The sequence below is a fragment of the Mastigoproctus giganteus genome, chromosome 2 (genome assembly GCF_048544385.1).
Source record: "Mastigoproctus giganteus isolate SK-2022 chromosome 2, ASM4854438v1, whole genome shotgun sequence".
NCBI classification, from domain to species: domain Eukaryota; kingdom Metazoa; phylum Arthropoda; class Arachnida; order Uropygi; family Thelyphonidae; genus Mastigoproctus; species Mastigoproctus giganteus.
The window spans coordinates 250,098,417-250,115,208 of record NC_143576.1 but is presented as its reverse complement, the minus strand read 5'-3'; positions in this window follow the sequence as shown (position 1 = coordinate 250,115,208).

The following is a 16,792-nucleotide window of genomic DNA, read 5'->3' as shown; positions in this document are numbered from 1 at the left end:
AGTATTGTCAATTATATACAGGAATTTTGCTAGCAGGGAAAAGGAGGTGATTGTCCCTCTGTATAAGACAATTATATAAAAGTCCAAGGTCAGTCCACGCCTTCAGCACTGCCTACAGGCCTGGAGGCGTCATTTTAGGAAGGGTGTAGAGTTGCTTGAGCGTGTACAGAGAAGGGCAACAAGATTGGTGAGGGGAATGAAGGGATCCTCTTACCAAGAGAGGCTTAAGTTCTGCAAATTGCTGCGGCTGGAGACTACTGCGAGGTGATCTGATTGAGGTGTATAAGGCCTTGAATGGGTTGAACATGCTCAATTCTGATGGGATTTTTCCACTTGCTCCTTTTACGAACCAAAGGGGGGCGTAAATTCAAGTTGAGGAAAGTCAGTTGTAGAATAGATATGCAGAAATTTGCGTTTAGTTAGCTGGTTGATAATTGTTGGAACAAACTTCCATCTGTCGTTGTGGAAGTTGATAGCTTAAATAAATTCAAAGAGGAACTGGACAAGCTTTTAGACGGAATGGTTGTGTGAATATTTTTGGCTTATGCTACATAAGCTCATACGCTTGCTTTCTTGCATCACATGCCTTGTTACTACTACTACTACTAGAACAATACGAAGGACACTCCATCATATGGGTTACAATGGTCTCCAGCTGTTCATAAGCCATTGATCACCTCAAGAAATGCTAGACGCCGATTAACATTAGCATTAGTAGAGGCATACGATGCATGAAAGCAAGCTTATACAGCATCACAAAAAAAAACTCCTCCCATTTGACCCCTCCATTCGTTCCAAATGCCTGTTCAACTCAGCCTTAAATTTCTTTAGGCTACCAACTTCCACAACAAAATATGGAAATCTGTTCCACCAATCAACTAACTGCTGACTAAAGGCAAATTTCCGCACATCTATTCTGCAACTGTCTTTCCTCAATTTGAACCTTTGCCCCCTCAGGTTCTTAATTTGAGCAAGAGGAATAATCCCATCAGCATTCAGCTCCCTCAGCCCATTCAAGGCCTTATACACCTTAATCAGATCATCACGCATGTGCCTAATTCCAGGCGCTACAATTTGCAGAACTTAATCCTTTCTTGGTAAGAGCACCCCTTTGTTCCCCTCAACAATCTTGTTGCCATTCTCTGTACACGCTCAAGCAACTCTATATCCTTCCTAAAATGAGGCCTCCAGACCTGTACGCAGTATTCAAGGTGTGGCCTTGACCATTTCCTTGTACAACGTGATAATCACCTCCTGTACCTGCTAGTATAATTCCTGCATATCATTGACAAGACTCCATGACCTGCTAAGGCAGGTCATGGAGTCTGCACTGTTCAGCGAACTTCATATCTGACTGCACAATTATCTCCAGGTCTTTTTCATTTTCCACTTCCCTGAATGTAGTACTGTACTACAGAGTTTGTACGTTTCTCTTGGGTTACTGCTACCCATATGTAGTACTTTGCATTTTTCAATGTTAAACTTCAGTTCCCACTTATCAGCCCATTTGCCCAACTTTTCTAGATCCTGTTGGAGCAGCATATTGTCTTTGCTGTCGTTAAAAATCCTGCCAACTTTCGTATCATCTGCAAACTTAGACATTAAGCCTGGTATATCTTCATCGATAACGTCGATGAACACACAAAATAACAGTGGGCTCAGCACCGAACCCTGGGGAACTCCACTAATAACATTTGTCGACGAAGAGCAGTGTCCATTGATTACCAGTCTCTGTCGTCTCCCACTCAACCTTCCCTTTATCTATTGTAGCAACTTGCCCTAAATGCCACACTGTTACAATTTCTGCAGCAGTCTTCCATGTGCAACAGTATCAAAAGCTTTCCTGAAATCCAAGTCTATGATATCGAAATTATGTTTTGCCTCCAATTCCTTTCTGAACACATCGTAGTATCCAATCAGATTGGTCAGACAACACCTCCCCTTAACAAACCCATGCTGTGTCCGAGCTATAACTGAAGTCTTGTCTAAATGATCCTGCAGTGCATCTTTAACCAGTGCCTCCATTAAGTTTCCTGGAACAGAAGTTACACTAACCGGTCTATAGTTATGTCAACTTTTGAACTCCCTTTGTGAATTGTGGATACATTTTCACAGCTTCAGTCCATGGGGACCTCCCCGTGAGTGCAAGGAAGCTCTTATAATAATGGCTAGGGGTTTGCTTACTTCCTTTTCCGCCTCTTTTTAATATAGCGGGATAGATTACATCCACCAAAGGTGCCTTCCTTTTGTTTAACTTCAACAATTTATCCTCCACGTTACTCTGAGTTATTTAAAAATCACTTAGTTTCCTGTTAGCGTTTGATAAACATCTTGCATTCGCCTCATTGAATAACTCCTCATGTGTGAATGTAGATACAAAATACTCATTCAGTTTATCAGCTACCTGAACATGATCATCAACTGTCAGCTCATCTATATTAAGTGGACCAATCTGATTCATATATTTCCTTCTAGAGTTTATATAAGTAAAGAACTCTTTGCTGTTTTTCTTTGCATCCTTTGCTAAAGATTTCTCATGATCTGCCTTCGCTTGCCTAACGCCCTTTGTGACCTGATTACAGACTAGCTTATATCTGCTAGTCTGTAATCAGACTAGGCTTCTGTGTCGCCTGATAATTTATATATATCCCATACATCTGACATCCATTTAAGCCTAAACCTTGAACAACATTTCTTAGTTTGAAGGAAAAGCCTCGTAGCCTCCAAAATTAAGTCCCTGAAGGCTTCCCATTTAGAATTCAACGTTGGTAACATCATCAGTTAATCCCACTGTACAGAATTTAAAAGGTGTCTGAGACCTCTGCAGTCACCTTTACGAAAGCAAAAGCCCTTCCCTTTAGCCTTGATGGTAGTTACATCTTTAAGTAATTCCCACATCAATACATTTTATCACTCTCACCCAGTGGTTCCTTTATCTGCAGATTCTTAATGCATGAATAATCACTGCTGATAATCAGATCGAGAGTATTACTCCCTCTGGTTGCCTCTCAAAAATGTTGCTGTAGAAAACAGTCATCCAATAAATCCACCAAAGCCTTGCTAGTGTGTGAGTGACCAACCCACAAGTTCCAGGCAATATCTGTAAAGTAAAAATCCCCCATTATAAGACTCTCTGATTTACTGGCCCACTCTATTTCTCTGCACAATTGCTCATTATTCTCATCAGATTCATTAGGCCTATAACACACCTTCTTTCATTTCCCTTGCCCTGTGCTTATTTCACACCAAACTGACTCAACATTGCATTGTCCACCAACATAACTTGGGTGCACTTCCTTAAATTTTATGTTTCTTAACTAACAGCATAACCTCTCCTCTCTTCCTGTTCTTTCTATCCTTCCTGTCCACATTGTACTGCCGAATTTCGAATTCTGCACTGATTATAACTGTGTGACACCACGTCTCTGATATCCCTACTATATCCGCCTTTGATGTCTTGACCAGCACTTCAAACTCATTAAATTTGTTAACTATATTCTTAGCCTTGGTGTACATGCCCCTGTTTCTACTCTAAGTTACCCTAACACAGCCCATGTATTTACTTGTCACTTGACCCCCAGCAGTATTGGAAATCTCCAGCATCTTGCTTTCCAGGCTGCTGCTCATTCTCATAGAAGCAGTGCAAGAATCACTTTTGCCTCTGCCTGCGGCCACTGTTAACCTTTTAGTTTGTGTAACCCCCTCCCCAAGGTAGCAGTTGTCCGACTCACCTAATATTGCCTCAATAGCATCAGCAAATATTCTTGCACCCTTTCTATTTAAGTGTGCCCCATTCCTGTAGAAGCAGTCCCTCTTGTCACATAGTGTAAAGAGCGCGAATATTGGACTGTAGAGCAGTGGAAAACAGTCCTATGGACAGACGAGTCGATTTTTATACTCTACTAGTCTGATTGCCGTTCCTGGGTGGGGTGAATGTCAGGGGAACAGTTTGTTCCTGATTGTATCCTCCAAAAAATGAAGTTTGGTGGAGGCAGTGTCATGGTATGGGGCTCCTTTCATCGTTTGGCTTGGGCCCATTAGTTGTTATCGACAAAACCATGAATGCTGTGCAATACCAGGACAACCTGGACAATTATGCACTTTCAACATTATGAAAATAGTTCGGGGAAGGCCCACACCTGTATCGGCAAGACAACGCGCCATGTCATACTGCTCGGTTGTTACAGAGTGGTTTGACGACATGGGTGTGGAAAAGTTGGATTGGCCAGCCCAGAGACTGATCTGAACCCTATCGAGCATCTTTGGGATGTATTGGATCGTCGGGTACGTGCACGTCGATAGCTCCCAAAGAACAAGGCCGAACTGGTGGCTGCGTTAAAGGCCGAGTGGAGGAACATATCACCTGACATTTATAAAAAGCTGGTTGAGAGTATGGCACGAAGATTTAAAACCGTCATAACAGCAAAATGTTTCAGCACAAAGTATAAAATGGCACGATAAAAGCTTTTTTTTGTCTAAAGGCAGGTGTCTGGATATTAATGGTAGAGCAGTGTGTATGTTTATATGAGGGTTTTGGAAAAAAAGTATTGGCCCCTGTGAACCTTTTCCACCTGCTTGCAAATGGCAAGCAGATGGAAAATTAGTTCAACTCTGGCCAGGTTTGCATCGGCATCATCACCCATCATCACAAGTTTACCCGGAAATTTTTTATTACCCAAAGGAGAAAAGAAAACCGTAGGATACATGCACTTAACAGACTGCACTGACACCTCATGGTCTTAGTGGACTGGATGCATATTCTAAATAATCCATACAGTCTGTTATGACGCCTACGATTACCATCATTCATTATAATCCTCAATCGCGTGCACAGTTTGCTCTCACAAAAATGGAAGACCGGTGTTCTCGGACATCCGTAAGTGTCATTCCTACGACCCGTAAAATGTCTTATATCTAGTGAAAAAGTTTTCCAGTGAGAGTTCTTATACATTGAGATGGTTGCTTTCAACATCCCAATGAATGCCTTTGTTTTTCTCAATTTTTCTCCTTCTAGACGTGCTTCAACGTTAACACCTTCCTGAAAATCAGAAAAGGTCTATCTTCCCCACGATCGGATCCACTAAGAAGCCCCGGGAAATAGTATAGAATTTATCTGATGCCAAGGAATCTGTGATCATACCATGTGAGAACTGATATTTGCATACCTTACACTTAATTATCTGTGACACCAATTGTAGAAGGTCTCTAAGTTTTTGGCCAATGAGTATATTTCAATTTACCAGTTCTTCACAAACCTAATTGTCACTGTAAAATCCGTTTGATCCGTAACTTCTGAGGCCTTGATGGAGATCACATGTTTCAGCTGTTCGAATCTCACAATCACTGAAATATCTTTAACACTCCCGAAGGCACCACGTGGCGAATCTGTATAACAGAAGATCTGTTAAGAAACTATTTTCCCACATAAACGTCCAAATGCAGTTTTAAAAGACTTCGCTTTTCTATTTAAAGCGTTGTCACAAATCAAAGAAATGTCTGTCCTGGGCAAAAGCATGATTGCTGGTCGCGTGCCACTTTTTGATTTTTATAAACATACAAACAACGCCCAACTTCCAGCGAACTGTGCCAACACAGCTTTAAGAATTTCAATTTATCAAATCTCTTTACAAGTTTCAGCCGCTGCCAGGGACCATTAGATCACTGATGGACCAGCGGTGAACATTCACTGGCAATAGAAGACTCACGCGGTAATGAAGAGGAAATATAGTGACGTCACAGTTCTTGAAGAAAACTTGCAACACGAATGAGTTGTCTATAGAGAGAGAGGAAAATATTTAGCTTCATTTAAATCTTCTACTTTCTTTACTTCGTGGTAAAATGGCGCAGTAGGAATGGTTCTATTTGGTTCAACCGATTTCTGTTAAGAATCGTTATAATCCATTCTTGTAAAGCGCGAAAAAAGGGATGATGGAAGGCGATAAAGATCTGGAGGGGGATGGAAGGTGATAAAGATCTGAAGGGGTGATGGAAGGTGATGAATATCTGGAGGGATAGAAATAAAGACGTGACATCTACGAGATTTGTAAATTGCGATCATCTTTGCTCGATGGACACGAATTCTACAAAAAATCTCGATTGTTAAGGAACTCTTTTATCTTTCCATCTACAGGCAGGAAAAAATATCAGGAATCATTTGAATGTCTTCGTTTCTATCTCACATTGCCCGTTCACGGAAAGCTGGCGCTCTACCCTCACGAGACAGATAAAGCCCTCTGCAATGATTGCTATTGATCAGACTTCAGCCCACCATTATACACATCTGTGTATAGACGGGTAGCAGAGAGTTAGTATGTTACTTAGGGTGGGAGTGGGGGAATGCAGAATTACGGCAGTATTCGATCAGTAATTTTTTACTCTCTGTCAAGATATCACCTTTGCATTCTCTCCTTCTGAAGCAACGTTTTGGCAAAGGAATTCAATTTGAGTGTTAAGGAAACAGGAAAGAATCGATGGAATCAAGCAGCGTATGTCAGCCACTAATAGATTGGTACAGCGATGTTATTTTCACTTTAGGAACATCTCATTGATCAAAGAATCTGAAATTAATATGCTATAAGGCTTTCGGACTACTGACTCCCACTTCTCCACCCTCTCTCTTAACTGAGGAAACTTTATGAACAAAAAAAAAATGGACGTACGAAAAGGATTTGTCTAGCTCAAGCCACTGGAACTATGGAACCGGAACAAAGCGAGCACAAAGAAACTTTTCAGACTAAAAACCTTCGTTTGGGACTGATTTTATTTATGTGACAGGTAGTAGATTCATGTATAGTTGAGATAGAATATATTCAGGAAGTTTTCTTATCAATCCAACTCTAGAATTTGCTGTGGAGCATCTTCGTGTACTTTTATGATTCGATCCACTCCTCCAACGCTAAATACATCAATGAAAGAAAGAAGTGTCGCAACACCTCGCAAATACCTCCCCTGATGTATTCACATAATCTAATAAAGGGGTGCGCGGTAGGAAGATAGCAAACAGCCGATCGAAGCGTCTGCCGGTAGCAAACGAGCGGCAGAAGACTGCTTTTAGTGGCTAAATGAATTTTCCGCCTCATTGAGTGTCAGCTGACCCGAACCCTTTCTTACCGTTCTTCAGTCGCCGCGGAGGAGACGAGTATTCTAGAAATAATAACCTCCGTTGTCTGCTGGATAACGAAACAGAGCGGGGAAATTCTCCTTCTGGGATGAAAAATTTGCTTTCTTTATACTTCAATAAAACCCAATTAAAAAAGGCGTTTGCTTTGACCTTGAAGACAGACAATAATGGGAGACTATTATGAATCATTGGTGGGATCCCTTCAATAGGATAGCTCCCTCGTAAACGAACACGTCCAAGCATGTAGGGACATATTCGGTAGCATTAAAGTAACGCGATCTGCCACTCTTCAAACAGCTCGTTTCAACCTCCATCTTTCCGATGCAGTTTTCGGACGTTCTATAAATCACCCATTGCGTTCTCGGCATTTCTTGATGGTCTTCTTCCACGCGAGCCCCTCGTTGGTGACAAATTCTACGGTAACAAATGATGAGAAAACTCGCAGTTCCCCGAATGGATTTGTTACAAGAGCAGGAAACGTAAATCAAAGCGCTCTTCTTAAAGAGATATTAACTTCAATTCTCTTAATGGAAACAGCTATTAGTATGTCGTTGTTTTTTGACAGAGAATCTTTCCTCGCAGACTAAGACATCTTAGACGATTATAATGTTCTTTCTCCGCGTCAGTTGTTTTACATAAAACGAACATTTTTGTTGGTTCCAAAGTTTTTGCTTTGCCCGTTGCGATTCTCCTGCCAACTATTTATAAATTACCGTCGTACTTCTTCCTTTTTCCCATACGCATTACTTAATCCTGCTCTATTTAGCAGCGCGTGCTTTTCTTAAGCAGATGATAATTGGCCACTCTTAATTCATGAGGAATTTTTCTCACGTGATCATGAAATCGGACGGCTAAAGTTTTGCCAAACAACACGAAACGGTGTAACATCTGCAAAAGAAAGAGGCCCATCTTATAAAATGATGCACAGCTTGGACTCTTAACAACGCTGAAAAAGTTTACAAAAATATGAAAGGCCAGAAATGTAAAATTTCTCGTAAAAAGTTAGTTCCATTATTCGTGTTTAGATATTTTTTCTGTTGCAGAAAGTTTATATTTTTCGATTGTTGTAGAACGCTGATGTTTTAATTGTTGAAGAACGCTGATGTTTTAATTGTTGAAGAACGTTGGTGTTTTAACTGTTGAAGAAAGTTGGTGTTTTAATTGTTGAAGAAGTTGTTGTTTTAATTGTTGAAGAAGATTGATGTTTTAATTGTTGAAGAAGGTTGCTGCTTTACTGCTGTTTCTATTGTCGGAGAAGGTTGCTGTTTTAATTGTTGAAGAAGCTGGTATTTTAAATGTTGAAGCTAATGTTTTAATTGTTGAAGAAGATTGCCGTTTTAATTGTTGAAGGTTTGTCTTTTAATTATTGAAGAAGGTTGGTGTTTTATTTGTTGAAGGAGGTTTGTCTTTTAATTGTTGAAGAAGGTTGGTGTTTTAATTGTTAAAAAAAAAACGGTTGCTGTTTTAATTGTTTAAAAAACGGTTGCTGTTTTAATTTGAAAAAACGGTTGCTGTTTTAATTGTTGAAAAAACGGTTGCTGTTTTAATTGTTGAAAAAACGGTTGCTGTTTTAATTGTTGAAAAAACGGTTGCTGTTTTAATTGTTGAAAAAACGGTTGCTGTTTTAATTGTTGATGGAGGTTGATGTTTTAATTGCTGTTTTCATTGTTGATGGTGGCTTATGTTTTAATTGCTGTTATAATTGTTGAAGGAGTTTGGTGTTTTAATTGGTGAAGAAGGTTGTTTTAATTGTTAAAGAAAGTTCTGTTTTACTGCTGTTTCTGTTGTTGGAGGAGTTTAGTTTAGTCTTTAAAAAGTAAATTTTTAAAATTTAAAATTTTTTTAATTATGAAGGAAATCACATTGTTTCCATCATTGGAGAAAGATTTTTTTTAAACTCTTAGAAATAATTATTCATTATTAGGAAAAGCTAATTACAATCAGAACAATGAAAAAATAAACAGAAATAGGGTGAGCTTAGTGTATTTGTAATCCTGATTTTTTAGTAATAATAATATTCGGACACCTCTACCAGCTTCCCCATGTCAGACAGATAAAGAAAAGTTCCTAGCTAGGTTAGCCAGTCGGAGTAATAAGCATAATAGTTAACGTTCTTACCTATTACTAAACTCGCGCTGTTTTTAATGCTTTTAGCGCCAATTGAAGTTGATGGTACTTTTAAAATGTCCCTTAGCGCTTTACTTCACTCAATGGCTTTTGCCATCTTTGTGGTGATTGCATAATGAAACTCTTACAGACACTCTATAACTCCTTATTGTACAGTAAATACAAGTGGCAGATCTGCGCAGATTTCAGAGTTTTTGGGATCCTTTTATGTCTACAGTCTTCCTTATACAAAATATTGTTCCTTTACGGAATTTGGATCTGGATATTCGTCGGTCTGAAGATCAGAGAGTTAAAGGAAGATGAACATTTTGAAAGGGTGTTAAATCCTTTTAAATTAGAAGATTAGAAATCCTTTGTGAACATTTTTGGGCAGCAACAGAGTAGACATCTACAAAATTTTGATGGATACTTTATTAGCAACCTAATAAAGCCTCCTCATGAATTTTTATCAGGTCTTTTCCACTAATTGTGAGAAGACAGTGATTATAATTATTGTACTACTCACGAGGTTGTTGTCATTTGCATTTTTTTCCAGGCAACCCTGGACCCATTTATAATGAGCATGGTGAACAGTGAGATATTGCTGGCATGGAAAACGTTACCAAGGGAAATGGAAACCCAGTATAAGCCTTTCTCTCATCAACGTCCATACTAGACATTGAGGAGAGAGAGAGAGAGAGAGAGAGAGAGAGAGAGAGAGAGAGAGAGAGAGAGAGAGAGAGAGAGAGAGAGGCGGGAACCCGGGTTTTCTGGATGAAAAACTCGAGTTTCTGGGAGAAAAAACATGCTACTCTCTCCTGAGGCCGACTAACTCAGCCACGTTGTGAGAAAGACCCATAAAAGTTCCTTCCGTCATCTAGAGGACTCGAACTCAGCTCTTTTCCACCCGGTGTGGGGAGAACAATGATCCTACCATGAGGGCGACTTTTAGATAAACTTTCTTTGTTACTAAAAAGTAAATGCGGCCAATGCCTGTAGAAAATTAATGGTTTTCATTATTATAAAATGATAATTTTTAAATTTTAGAGAAAGTTATTGTTTTTCGCTCGAGAAAGATTTTTTTTCCAATTTTTAGAGAAAGTTTTTCTTGATTGTTCGAGAAAGATTTTTTTTCGATCGTTTAAGATTTTTCGAGAAAGACTTTTCGATTGTTGGAAAAAGTCTTTAAATGTTTTATTGTTGGAAAGAGTCTCAATTGTTTTTTCAATTTTTTATTGATGGAAAAAGTCTTTCAATTATTGGGATCTTCAATCGTATAGCTAAGCCAAAAAGGTTAGTTTAAACTTCGATTCATGAATGAAATTTGTTCACTTCTCTTGTTGAAAAGTTAAATTTTTCCAATTTTTTTCCTTCCAGTTTTGTTTATGACTATTCAGAAATTTCGATTAGTTTTAAAGTTGGTTTCAATGTTTATTCTTAACTGGAAAAGTTCTTATTTTTGTTTGAGAAAGTTATTTTTCCAATGCCCATTTTTGTGTAGAAAAGCTGTTCGCCTGTTGTTCACTATTGCTGGAAAAAAAATTTGAATTTTTTTTTTCTTTTTTTGGTTCACGTCCATCGTGATAAATGTAAGGAGAAACACAAAATGTATCGCATTTCATTTAGAAGCTGCAACTGTGGCAAATTAAATAGCGCCGGTGTGTGAGGTAGCCCATCTATCGATTTCGCATTCATCATTGGGTTACTGGGGATTGCTCGAAGCACGCGAAATGGTTTTGTATTTTGATGTATCCAAATATGTTCGGTAAATGGATTTCAAAGAGTTGAAAGAGTACCGGCAACTCGCCTTACCAATATTTAACTACTCCGACTGCAATAATTGCGAGGTTCTAAGATTATTAATTGAGTTTTAAAGTATTTCTTGGTAAAACCGGAAAAATCTCCAACGAATTTCAGCATCAGAGATTTGGGAAGATGCTTTTTGATTGAGTATCGAAGGAAATGTTTCTACTTCCCAACGTTTACGAGCACTCCGATGTTAATTTGTATTGTAGAGCTAATCAATCCACTAAGGTGGGATGTCAGCGACAACTGAAGGAAGCAAGTAGGAGGAAAGAAATTAAATTACATTTCGGTTAATCAATATAACAGAGAATAGTTAATACAAAACTTTTAAATCTTGTAATTAGGGAGTTTCGTACTTAATAGAATCTCTACAGAATTATAAACAGGAGATGGACACAGAGAAAATTAATACGCATGCAAAGATACTCCCATTAAAGCGTAAGTTAATCAAATACCAAAACATCAACAAATAGTTGAGAAGCCATGGAAAAGAGCCTTCAATCGAGATAAAAATTAAACATTTCCAGAAGAACCATTTGCAGCTCCTGGAAAACCTCCGTGCGAACTTGCTGTTGCTCAGGTGTGAGTAGCCTTGGAACCCAGCATACATGTCGTATGCCATGGCCATAGAGAATACCGTGCAAGATTCCTACTGATATTCCCAATATCTCTGCCAATTACCTTACTATCATACAACGATATTCTCTCACGATTATAGAAGCAGTGTTTATGGTGTCTGTAGTGACAGCAGTGGATGGAGTTCCAGGACTGCCGAATTTTGTGATTGAATCACGTCCATCTTACGTAGTACAGTATAAACTTGACCGATTGCCAAGGTCACACCGTGCGCATCAGTCAACTTCGTAGTTGCTATGTGATACAGCTTGGTTTGGTCTTAAATTCCGCAGCTCAGATGGAAATAGCAAGCAGTACGATTGCTCATGATAATTATGATCATTTTTTTTTTATCGACCAGCCTTCGTAACAAATAGGATTTTTACTGGGGAATTCGTAAATTGAACTACAATTGAGGTCATCATTTGGATCCGTCGGTTTGGATAGAGAAAATCATATGAAATAAGAATAACATCACATCTGGAAGATACTTTGGATTGGTTGCTTGGGTTATTTAGATTAAACAATACATCGAGACCACGATACATGTGTTGGCATCTGTAATTTGCATGTTTTGCTCCTTGTTTTCTCTTTGGCTTTCTTCATATAACGGATGTGTTTATTTGTTACGCATGACTTATCGATGCGTTTTAGGTGTTATCTGATAATTATGTCGCATCCATTATGTCCCTCAGAGCCCAATTACCCAGATTTAAAAATCAGCTAATCTGGTTACTTCTTTATCGAACAGCAACTCTTCAAGTGGATTTGCTCTCCGATGCAGTTTTTTTTCTCCTTTTTTTCCTGATCGGTGTCATCATCGCGTGTACCATTATCTAATTATGCAATCAGCAAGGCCTCCTCGAGAAAATTTAATCAGAATAATTAATTTTTTTTACCGCACAAGTAGCACTTTTTTTTAACTCAACGACTTCAGATTACATTTCCATTTTTCCAGAAAAAATCGCTTTCTAACAGGATTGCCTCACTTCGAGAACTTGAATACTTAATCATGCTACAAGTCATGTGGACAGGAACCTGGGAAGGACTATAGTTCATTTACAATGCATTAATTCTCAGAAAGCGAAGGAAAGAGCATTTAAAATCGATAAAATGATTATTTAGAAACAAGGACTTGGTAATAAACAGGAATTGGTAATATTACTTGAGTCGTGATCAATGTTGTTCTGAAAATTTACAGTCGCTGGTGGTCATCCGTGAAAGGTAAGAAGTATCAATGAATTAAACAGGAATTCATTGAATTTGTTGTAGTAGGGTTTTAGGAACATCAGAGACTAAGGCCATATTGCTCCACGTACACTGTCTGTAAATTTCGTGTGTCCTGAGGTCGAATTTCTGTTTGATGGATGAAAAACCCAAATTTCCTGGTGAAAAAGTCAGCTACCCCCGCCTGAGAGTGACTAACTCAGTCACGTTGAGAAAGAAAAGGATCATAAAATTCCTCACACCATCGACGCGACTCAAACTCAGGTCTTTACCTCAGTTTGAGTGCCTCCCCATAGATATAAAATTTACCTCTTCGATTTACAAGATTGTTGTGTCCGAAGACTCTATGATCCTAATAAATTGTCCGGGCAGTGTATTTATAATGAAACTACCATCTCCATTCCAAAAATTAAAAGATCCAGTGGTCAGATGGTCTCTTTTTCTTACTGCACTGAGCTAAGCGAGATGGTTAAATCTTCTCTAAAAAGAAGTGCAATCATTGAGCCACTTTTATCACCAGAGAGTAATCGTATAATACGTAACTCCATTTAGGGAACCCCCGTTATAATAGCCATGGTCTAAGTAGACTCTTATTTGCTGCTGCACTTGTGGGTAATTACTCATTTCATCCTACTTCTGATACTTTATTGCCGACCAGCGTCACAGAGCTGCAGCTTAATTCGTAAGAACCAAGTCATAACGCTAAAGGCCACAGTACTCGGAAGATTTAACGACCAAAGATGAATACAGCAGCAGCAAATTTTGTTATTAATATCCTTAAAAAGTGCCATTAAAGAGGCATTTCACACACGCACATTCACCTCCCTGCAGATCCTGGAGTTAAGGCCTTCAAAGTCCAAATCAATATCTAATTAAGATATATGACCCACAACTGTATAGTTCTTAAGGACTTCACTTTATGAAATATCTTCTTATGCTCCGGCCAAGCTGCTATAACTGTGCTTCTTTCATGTCCCCTTTCCAATGGCTAGAAAATAAACCATCGAATCGAGAGAGCAGTGACGTCACCCGAGATGGATGACCTCATTGTTCACTTGATAGACAACAACTGCACGACTTGTTCTCTGGAAAACTCAGGTTTTTCCATCCTTTTCCATGGAAATAAAACAAAAAAAATTGATAAACAACCAAATCTTGGACTGGCTGTGGTACAAAGAACTAAATCTTGGGCTGGTTGTCGTCCTGGGATTGTGCATGTACGCAGTCACAAAAGTACCCTGTTGAGATGTTATATAAAAAGAAATAAAAAGTATTGCTTGAAGTTGAAACTCCTCCGTTGTCTTAGGGATTATGAGAGAGATTATCAGGAATTATTAGAGGGATTATGGGAGGACTTACTCGATGGTAATCAAGCAGAATTGTAATCTTTGAGAAGACACGGTATGGAGTAAAAATGGAAACTAATTCTGCTAGTTTAGGCTCCTTTCTTTTCCTTTTATTTTCTTGGGGTTGAGACTTTTTGCTTTCTGCGAAAATCCACACTAATCCTGAGTATTTCTGATACGAAAGCCGATTGGTTTAATCGTAACTGGTTTCAGTCCTTCATAAGGGTATTGATATGATGATAACAGTGGATGCTTTTAAACGACATTGGATGGAGTGGATTTTTAATTTATAAAGACTAGCTTCTAATTGATAGAATCTTGCGTAGGAACAAAAGGAGTTTGTTATACTCCCAGCTCTAAATCCTTCTTAATTCCCTTAATACACCCGAGTATTGCGCAAGATGTTTAGCGTCATTCCCAATCTTGAGCTATTTAAAGTGAAATGAAGTACGTAGGAAAGAAACAAAATTATCTTGTATATCTTAAAATCCCTATGGACATCGAGCTTCCTTTTCTCTTTAAGAGTATTTCCTTCAATTTTAAAGCAATTTCTAAATATTTAGCATCGCCATGGGTTTTGAAAGTTGATATTTCTTAAGACCTTCGTTACCTTGATAAAGGAAAGGCAATGAAACATTCAGAATGCATTTCTTTGGTGTAACCTCCTCTCTTCTGTCTCTTTCCACACTCATACCTACAGAGTCGTTTAATTACCTGGAAGTTCTCGAGGGATTTTCGCTTCTAGGTGAAGAATTCAGTTGAAATCATGAAAATTTCATTCAGCAATATGTTCCAGGAAGTTGAGGTCATAATGAAAGCTGGGGTTGGAAGTAAGACAATGCGTCTATAAATTATTCACCTGATTACGAAATCAACTCAAAGAATTTCTTAACACACAATCGCACTTCTGTAAACCTCCACATGGGCATCTTTGGTACCACGTAGACAGTCGAGACGGTATCCGATTTCATCCCAAGTGTTTTGAAGCATCTTTTGAGATATGGAACTCGCTGCCTTCTCGATCCGATCTTTTAACTTTGTGACGTTGTTAACTTTTTTTTGCATCAGGGAGCGCTTTTTAAGCATAAAGTTTCAATCTCTTGAGAATCGCCTTGTGCAATGTTGCTCGCGTTTTTTGCAACTGAAGGCTTGTACAGCAGATAGATTTTTCAGTACTTCGGGTAAATACTTCCTGAATTTCTGAAACTTTATTTGCAGATACACTAGGCCTACCTGATCCTTTCTGGTCCGTCCAAAACCGTTTGAACCATCGCCTTGATTGTTCAGTAGCTGGATCTTTATCGAATTTCCATTATAAACGTCCCTTTACATTCATTGAATATTTGATATCCCTCAACCACAACGCACACATTGCTTTTCCCTACACCGTTGTCATTTTAATGCTGTGCTACAGCAATTCCTGCGGGGATCAAGGCTGCCAAAGGCTTCAAAAAAATCATTGAGTTGCTTTGATTACTGCAGCAAATTCGTTTAAGATACCTACACACAGTCACATACAGAAGAAATGTGGTCAGACGAATCAGGATACATTTTACTCTCAACTGATAATAGTAAGCAGAGAGAGCGGCGAGAACCTCACGAAGCGATGGACCCTGCTCACCTTGTTAAGACAATCTATCTGGTGGTGGTATAATGTTATGCGGAATGTTTTGTTGGCACGGACCGGGTCTGTTGATACCAGTGGATGGTCAAATGCCATCCAAGGAGTGCCTGGATTTTGTATCAGATCTACTGCGCCCTGAAATGTTGCACTTTTATCGGGAAGGTGATGGCCACTTTTTGGATGACAGTTCAACAGGCATCGTGCAAGAATGGTTCGGAGAATATGATACGAATTTCCACCATCTTCTCTGGCCCCGACATTCATTTGATCTTAGTCCTATTGAGAATGTGAGGGATATTCTGGAGAGAGCTATTCGGCAACGAAGTCCTCTTCCTTCAACTTTGTCGCAGCTATGCAATATGTTGCTGGAAGAATTGTTACAGTTAGACCAGAACACACGAAAACACGAATCCATGCCACGCCACGCCACACACTTACTGTTATTCGACACACAGGAAGCTCGACTCGATACTGAATAAAGGTTCGTATTTGTTTGGCCAGTGTGTGTGTGTGTGTGTGTGGGTGTACAGAACAAGGAAATGCATATTGTCCAAAATTTGACAAATTCCATTACAAATCCGAACACATTTCTAGCCTAGCTTCCAGTTGTCAGTCCCAGTGAGAATGGCAAGTTGTCAATCTTCCCCTCGACTTGCTTCTTGCACCAGTTGCCCACAGGATACCCCACTTCCAGTATATTTACAATAAAAATATCTTTCGCATCGAGCAGTTTTTCCTAAATTTACAACTCCTAACTTAATCCAATAAATTGTGGTGTGTGTTAGTTGTGGCTCAGTGCAGCGATAAACTTACACTTTGTAACTTTTATCCTTTTGTTTTCTCCTGCACTGTCGGTTACAAATTCCATCAGTGTGGAATTCATGGATTGTCACCTGCAGGCTGCTAATGGTACGAACTTTAATTATGGCAATTCTGTATATGCTTGTG